The sequence below is a fragment of the Sciurus carolinensis genome, chromosome X (genome assembly GCF_902686445.1).
Source record: "Sciurus carolinensis chromosome X, mSciCar1.2, whole genome shotgun sequence".
NCBI lineage: Eukaryota > Metazoa > Chordata > Mammalia > Rodentia > Sciuridae > Sciurus > Sciurus carolinensis.
This window is the reverse complement of record NC_062232.1, coordinates 47656928-47664153: the sequence shown is the minus strand read 5'-3', so window position 1 is coordinate 47664153 and position 7226 is coordinate 47656928. Positions and strand designations below refer to the sequence as shown.

At 43.3% G+C, this 7226-nt stretch overlaps 1 pseudogene; it reads right to left on the bottom strand.

Annotated features, from left to right (window-relative positions):
- Positions 1-3076: 3076 nt before the first annotated feature.
- On the bottom strand, positions 3077-3915 carry LOC124971334 (mitochondrial nicotinamide adenine dinucleotide transporter SLC25A51-like; annotated as a pseudogene).
- Between the last annotated feature and the right edge of the window lie 3311 nt (positions 3916-7226).

The following is a 7226-nucleotide window of genomic DNA, read 5'->3' as shown; positions in this document are numbered from 1 at the left end:
TATCCCCTCTTATCCTTCAGTAGCCTGAAGTCTTGGAGGAGGTTGATAATGCAGAGCTCAACGAAGAAGCTGCCTCTCTAGGTGTGGTAACCCTCAGGTGGCGTATATTCCCTGCTAGTGGGCGGAGGTGCCTCCACTTGTTGACCAATGGTCATCCAATGGGGAAGTAGACTGTGGGCTGAGGCAAGTCCTGTTTCTGCCTATGTCTCTGGTTTTACCGTCCCTGTGGGAAAACCTCACCCGGCCGGGAAGAGTCACTCGGTGGGGACGTCTCGCTAGTCAGTTCCCCTCCTAGAGGTTCCCCTCAATCTACAACTACCACCTGGGCTGGGCTCTCTTCTTCTGCAACGATCCCAGGGTCCCAGACCTACGTCCTGGGCCTGGGAGCCTCACCCTTCGCAGGCGAGTCTCCTTAGGCTGCCTCTCCCAGAGAATCTGCCCTCCGCCCTGGAAACTTCGCTCCGCCCCTAGGCGTGTCTCTGTGTGGCTCTTCCAGCAAGAAGCCACCTAGCTCCTGGGACCCTGCTCTGCACCAATCGCCTGGCTATGCAGCCCCTCCCCTGAGCCACCACCTGGCGCCCCGTACAATAGCTCCGAGACACAGAGACCCGCCACACACCTCCTCCTCCGGACAGCCGCCCGGTTTCCGACGCAGTCACTAGGAATCCAAACAACTCACTTCGGGTCTCCTCCTCCCGCCAACCACCCGTAGCCCTAGGCAGTCACTCCAAGTCCAAGTGACCCGCCCTGTTCCTCCTCCTCCTCCTTGGGGTAGCCCCCCGGGTGTTCAGGAGCGGTGGCTCCGAGACCAGGTGACTCACCACGCTCCTCCTCCAGGCAGGCCACCAGTGTTCAGGAGCGGTTGCTTTTAGTCCAATCAGCTCACCACTCGCCTCCTCCTCTGGCAACCGCCTGTGGTTCTGATGCAGTCACTCCCAGACTAAGCGTCCCACCGCTCTCCTCCTCCAGGCAGGCCACCAGTGTTCTGGAGCAGCTGCTCCAAGTTCAAACAGCTCGTCACGCAGCTCCTCCTTCGGCAACCGCCCGCAGCTCTGATGCGGTCACTCCCAGGTCAAGCAACACGCCGCGCTCCTCCCCCTCCTCCGGGCAACCTCCCGGCACTCAGGAGCGCTCGCTCTGAGTTCAAACAGTTCACCACGCAGCTCCTCCTCTGGCAACCGCCTGTGGTTCTGATGCAGTCACTCCCAGACCAAGCGTCCCGCCGCACTCCTCCTCTTCCTCTGGGCAGTCCTCCGGCGCTCAGGAGCGCCCACTCTGAGTTCAAACAGCTCACCACGCAGCTCCTCCTCTGGCAACCGCCCGTGGCTCTGATGCAGTCACTCCTAGACCCAAGCGACCCGCCGGGCCTTTCCTCCTCCTCCGGGCAGCCCCCCGGTGTTCGGAAGCGGTCACTCTGGGTCCAAACAGCTCGCCACGCAGCTCCTCCCCAGGCAGCCGCCTGGAGCCCCAGCGGCTGCTCAAGTCCAAGCGCTATGCTGAGCCGCCTCCTCTACGATGATCCCAGTTGTCCGTGTTTACCGCTCCAGCAGGGGGAGGGGCGTCTCGCCGAGCAACTCCACTTCACAAATTCCCTGCGTTCCGGGGCTACCGCCCCATCCGGGACGCCTCCCCAACAGGAGAGACTCACCCGGCAGCTTTGAGTTGGTCCCAAGTCTCTCACTATCTCCTCTTTTGAATCTTGCGTCCTGGAGCAGCGTGAAATGCAGCCGCCCTCTAGTCCGCCATCTTGGCCCGCCCTCTTCTGTTTACTTTCTACAAATTAAATACCATCATTTGCTTTCTTGTCCACTTCGAAAGTAATTCAAAGAAGACCCTAAAGTAATTTAAAGAACACTTATGACCTTGCCATACATTTCACTGTTCATTGCTAGCTGCCTAAAATTTTGTATTGTTTTAAATTTTCAAGTTTATTGATTTCAGCTCTGATCTTAATTATTTGCTTCTTTCTACTGGTTGGAATTGGTTTGTTCTTTTTTAAGGGACTTGAAATGCATCATTAGGTGGTTTATTTGGGATCTTTCTTATTTTCTTATGTAGGTGCTCATAGCTATAAAATTTGCTCTTAGAACTGTCTTTAATTTCCAGAGGTTCTGCTATTTTGTATCATTATTCTCATTTGAGTCTAAGAATTTTAAAACTTTTCTCCATGATTTCTTCTATAACCCATTCATCATTCAAAAGTATGTGGTTCATCTAAAAAACCCAAAGGTTTGATGTTTTCCCTGATATGTGGAAGCAAACCAATGATATGGTTGGGACTAGAAGGTCAGTCTGTTAGAAAAAGGGGAAAGAAGGGAAAAGAGGAGGGATAAGGAAAGGAAAGACAGTGGAATGAAACTGACATAATTTTCCTATGTATATATATGAATACACCATAATGAATTTCACTACTGTGTACATCCACAAGAATGGGTCCTAATTAAAACAAGATATATACCATGCTTGAATAATTATATCAAAATGGACTCTACTATCATGTAAAACTAAAAAGAGAAACACTAAAATATAAAAAAAAATTTAAAAAGATATTGTTCAATCTCCATGTGTTCATATAGTTTCTATTAGTTTGGTCATATTGATTTCTAATTTCATTCCATTATTATCTGATAAGATGCAAGGAATTATATCATTTTTCATATTTTCTAAGGGTTTTAGCCTAAAATATGGTATATTTTGGAGAAAGTTCCATGAGCTGCTGAGAAAAAATTGTATTTACCTGTTGTTAAATAAAATGTTCTATTCATGTCTATTAAATCCACTTGATTTATGTATATTTTTTCCTACTGAAACTTTTTTTTAAATTTATTTATTTATTTATTTTTTCAGTGCTGGGGATTGAACCCAGGGCCTTGTGCTTGCGAGGCCAGCACTCTACCAACTGAGCTATATCCCCAGCCCACTTTTTATTGTTTTACTTTTTGTTGAGCTTAAGGAAATTAATTTTGCCCATAATTCATTAGTGGCACCAACTTATATTTGAGCCAATTAGTAATAAGGGCAAACTACATTCTTAGGTCTACTTAGTTGATGCATGGCACTTCACCAATGACTCTTCTCATATAACCTTTAACAAGAACTCATAAGTAGCATTGATTATACCCCAAGAGATGAGAGACTGATGGTAATTCAGATGGGCACCTCTGAAAATATTTGTCAGTTTCCTGTTCTAGCCAGATTGTTTTGAAAACCTTGGGGAAAGACTGAAATTCCTCACCAATCAGAAATTGTATGTGAGTTTTTACAACATTAACTGGAAAAAACAAGAATCCCAAAATGGCACCCAATAGACCTCCACAGATAAAGTCATTGACAAAATGAGCACTGTGAGTCATTGCAGTAGGCAGGTGCTCCTTAATGGGACCTTGAAGACCAAAGAAAAGACGTTGCTGAATCCATCGCGGAAAAGAATGGGTACCAAACTTCGATAGTACTCTCCAATTCCATGGCATTTCAATGCCCTGAAAGCCTGATAAGTGTTTGTGAACTTGTCATGATGCTCGTGGTCTTGAAGCAATGTCTGAACTCTTCCCAATGGAGTGAAAATGGCTTCTGTTGTCCCTGCAAGTACTGCCGCCATGCCACGGATTGCAAACTCTGGGGCACTGATGTGCTTTTGGAGAAGGCAAGACAAATCCTCATACAGACCAAACATAACAAGAGTCTAAATCCATCCCTCCTCAACTGAAGCACCACATCGCGGGTTTTTATTCCTTAGAGCTGCTGTCAAAACAGGATCTTCTGAATGGGAAACATGATGGGTATGTTGTTGAAAGTTGTGCAGCAGTCACACAAGTAATGTTTCATCTCACTGACATTTGTGGTGTGAAGGGAGATGTCTTGTTTTGAAGATGTAAGGGTTGGTGGCCTCTTTTCATGAGCTTTTGAATCCATCATGTTGCTTAAGATCTTCCTTCTTCATGAAGGATTTTTTTTAACCTCTGACACCAGCTGAGCCTTGTGGTGTGAGGGATGATAGCTTTTTGGCAACTTTCCCAATTTCTTCCATTGTTACAGGTTTGTCAGATTATTTCTTCTGGAGTCAATTCTGATAACTGAATTTCCATGACTGAGGGCACCCAGTCCCACGCCCCAAGTCACCGCCCCCACAGGACCGTGATCCCCTTGATTTATATTTCTCAGATCCCAAAAGATCTTTTTTTAATGGTATGGGCATTGAACCCAGGGGTACTTAAACACTGAGTCACATCCCCATACCTTTTTAAAATATTTTATTTAGAAATATGGTCTTGCTGAGTTGCTAAGGCATCACTAAGTTTCTGAGGCTGGCTTTGAACTCAAAGTGCTCCTGCCTCAGCTGCCCAAGCCCCTGGGATTACAGGCATTCGCCACTATGCCTGGCCTCCAAAGAGTTTTACTGAGTTTATGTTTGGATGACCTATCTAATGATGAAAGAGGTGTGTTGAAATTACCCAGTATTTTTGTACTGGGGTCTATCTGTGGCTTTAGTGTAGGTAATGCCTCTTTTATGTAATTAGTTGCACCCATGTTTGGGGCATGCATATTTATTATTTTTATATTTTCTTATTGGATTCTTCCCTTTACCAATATGAAGTGAATTTCTTTATCTCTTCTAAATAATTTTGGTTTGAAATATGGTTTGGTAGTTATGACAGTAGTTACTCCTGCTTATCTTGGGGCTCTGCTCACATGGCATATCAATTTCCAGTCTTCATCTTTCACCCCATGTCTGTCTTTGCCTGTAAGTTGAGTATCTTGCAAACAAAATATAATTGGATCTTGTTTTTCAATGCATTTTCAAGCCTATGTCTTTGAATTGGAGAGTTGAGACCATTTACATTCAATAATGTTTTATAGAAATGTTTATTAGTTTCTGCTTTATTGATTTACTTGTAATATTTAATTTGTTCCTATTTCTCATTTACTTAGCTACTCTTCAAATTAGATTTTTTTCATTTGCAAACTCTGATTTTTTTTTATTTCTTCTTTTTCAAAGTTCACTTCAATATCTTTGGGATCAGTTGTTGGTGAATTATTAACTTTAGGAGATTTTGTGTACCTTGATTTGTCATATTACTCATATTCCTGGGTTGGGTTTGATGTATCAGTTTGGATGTATTTCTCTTGCACTTTTATGTGTGGGTTTTTTTAGGGCACAATGTTTGCTTCCCAAAGTATCCTAGAGTGATCTAAATTGAGACCTCTTTGTAGGTCTGATATCCACATCCTTTGTGTTACTTCCTTCTGTTTTTGTTGTAGTAGTGAATATCTGTAACTGGGACCTGAGGACCCATCCCTTGCCATTCCTACTTGGGGCCTCATTGTTGGTTTGTATTATAGTATTGCTGCAGTTTGAATGTCATTAATTTGTGTGTGGAACAAGGTGCACCATATTTTGGATGAGTTTATTTCAGTAGCAGTGTCTCTATCCTATAAACTTGCAGTATGCGTGTAGGTCCCCAGAACCTCACAGGATAGGGAGAAACAATAGAAACAACCTATGTAAGCAATATATAGCATTAAAATAAACAACTGGTTCCTACTATGAGATCTAAAACATTACCACAAAAAGACAGGAATAGTGTGGTCAGCAAATGACTACAGTAAAAACAATAAGTAACTATGAACTAGATCTGATGTTAAAGCAAACAACAGATGTCAACTAAGCCATCCATAGCAGTAGTAATTGCAGCAACGTGGATGGTGTGGGCAGGAGTTATGTAAGATAATTAGTTTTAAAAGATAATAAAAATACAATAAGAGCAAGGAACATGTGATATGAAGGTAAAAGAGTTTACAATGTTCAAAAAGTAAACAGAAAATGCAGAAGAGATGTAACAGGTGATGGCATAAAGAAGGAGGAGAAAATAGGAAAAACAGAGTAAAGGGCAAGAGAATGTAAGAACAAGAAAATTTGTCTGTTAGTACCATTAGAAAGGAGACAAAGAGAAACGAGAGAAGTAAACAAAGTCAAAACTAAGTCAAAATGAACAAACCATAAGTTCTTACCCTCAAAAGATATGGCAAGGAAAAATAGCTACATTTTAAAATGCTAAAAATGAGGGGCTGGGGATATAGCTCAGTTGGTAGAGTGCTTGCCTTGCAAGCACAGGGCCCTGGGTTCAAATCCCCAGCACTGCCCCCCCCCAAAAAAAAATAAATGTTAAAAATGAAAATAAATCAATAAATGTGTATATGTATATCCATGAACCAACCAACATGGCAAAAAAACAAAAAAAAGGAAAAATGTTCTTATTACAAAATAAAGGAATCATCTTCCCTGAAGTGCTCAAAACAGCTGATGAGAATGGATGGATAATGCCTATGTACAATTGTCCTTCTTTCCATTTCTTCTTGGGCTATGTCCTGAAAGAGAGAGAGCAAGGCATAAGGGTTATTAAACCCTTCCTTTATTTGTGTTGCTCACTGAACTGCCAGGTGGAGTGATTTAGGGCTGAAGCTGGTTGAAATATCCCTCAGCTGCCCTTCTTGCCTGTATAAGACATGATGGAATGGGAAGTACTGTCAATTGGAATTTTGTCTGCACAGACCAGATCAGTGTGCTCCCAGTGCTATATACTTCTATGGGGCAATTCAGGTGACTGGGACTTAGGTCTAATCATGCCTTAGGGGCTTTGAATGAGTGGTATCTGATCTGGAGAGATTAGATTCACACATCCCTAGGGTCAGACTGATGTTGATCTCAGTTGGGAGTGTAGATCACCAGAGTCTCCCAGGAATTCTACCCTCGGGGCAGGACAGACAATCCTCCACACACTCTGCTGCCCACAAATACAACCTCTCTAGGCTTAGTCCCTTAGTTTATTCACACCGTCCTGTTCAGATTCTTAACCCACTTCAGTTAGTCCCATGAGTCACCAGACTCAATAGAAACACAGAGTTGGACAAACCTTCATTTTCTGAATTGAATTCCCCTGGGGACAATCTTTTCTGTGCCCGTTTTACTCATGTTCTATTAGGTAAACAATAGACCACATGGTTATGCACTTGCTGGGACAGTATGACAATGTTTGCTATGATCTCCTGGATTCATGGCAATAAGCTGCAGTGTGGCCTCTTCAAGATGGCTGCCACCTCAGCTCTTCACTTTCCAGTTGGGAAATACAGAGCACTTTTCAAATACTAGATTTCAGGGCAACCTCTGGATCAGTTAAGTTCAGGCTGCATTTCTGATCTCAGGTTTTTCCATACCAAATCTGTTCATT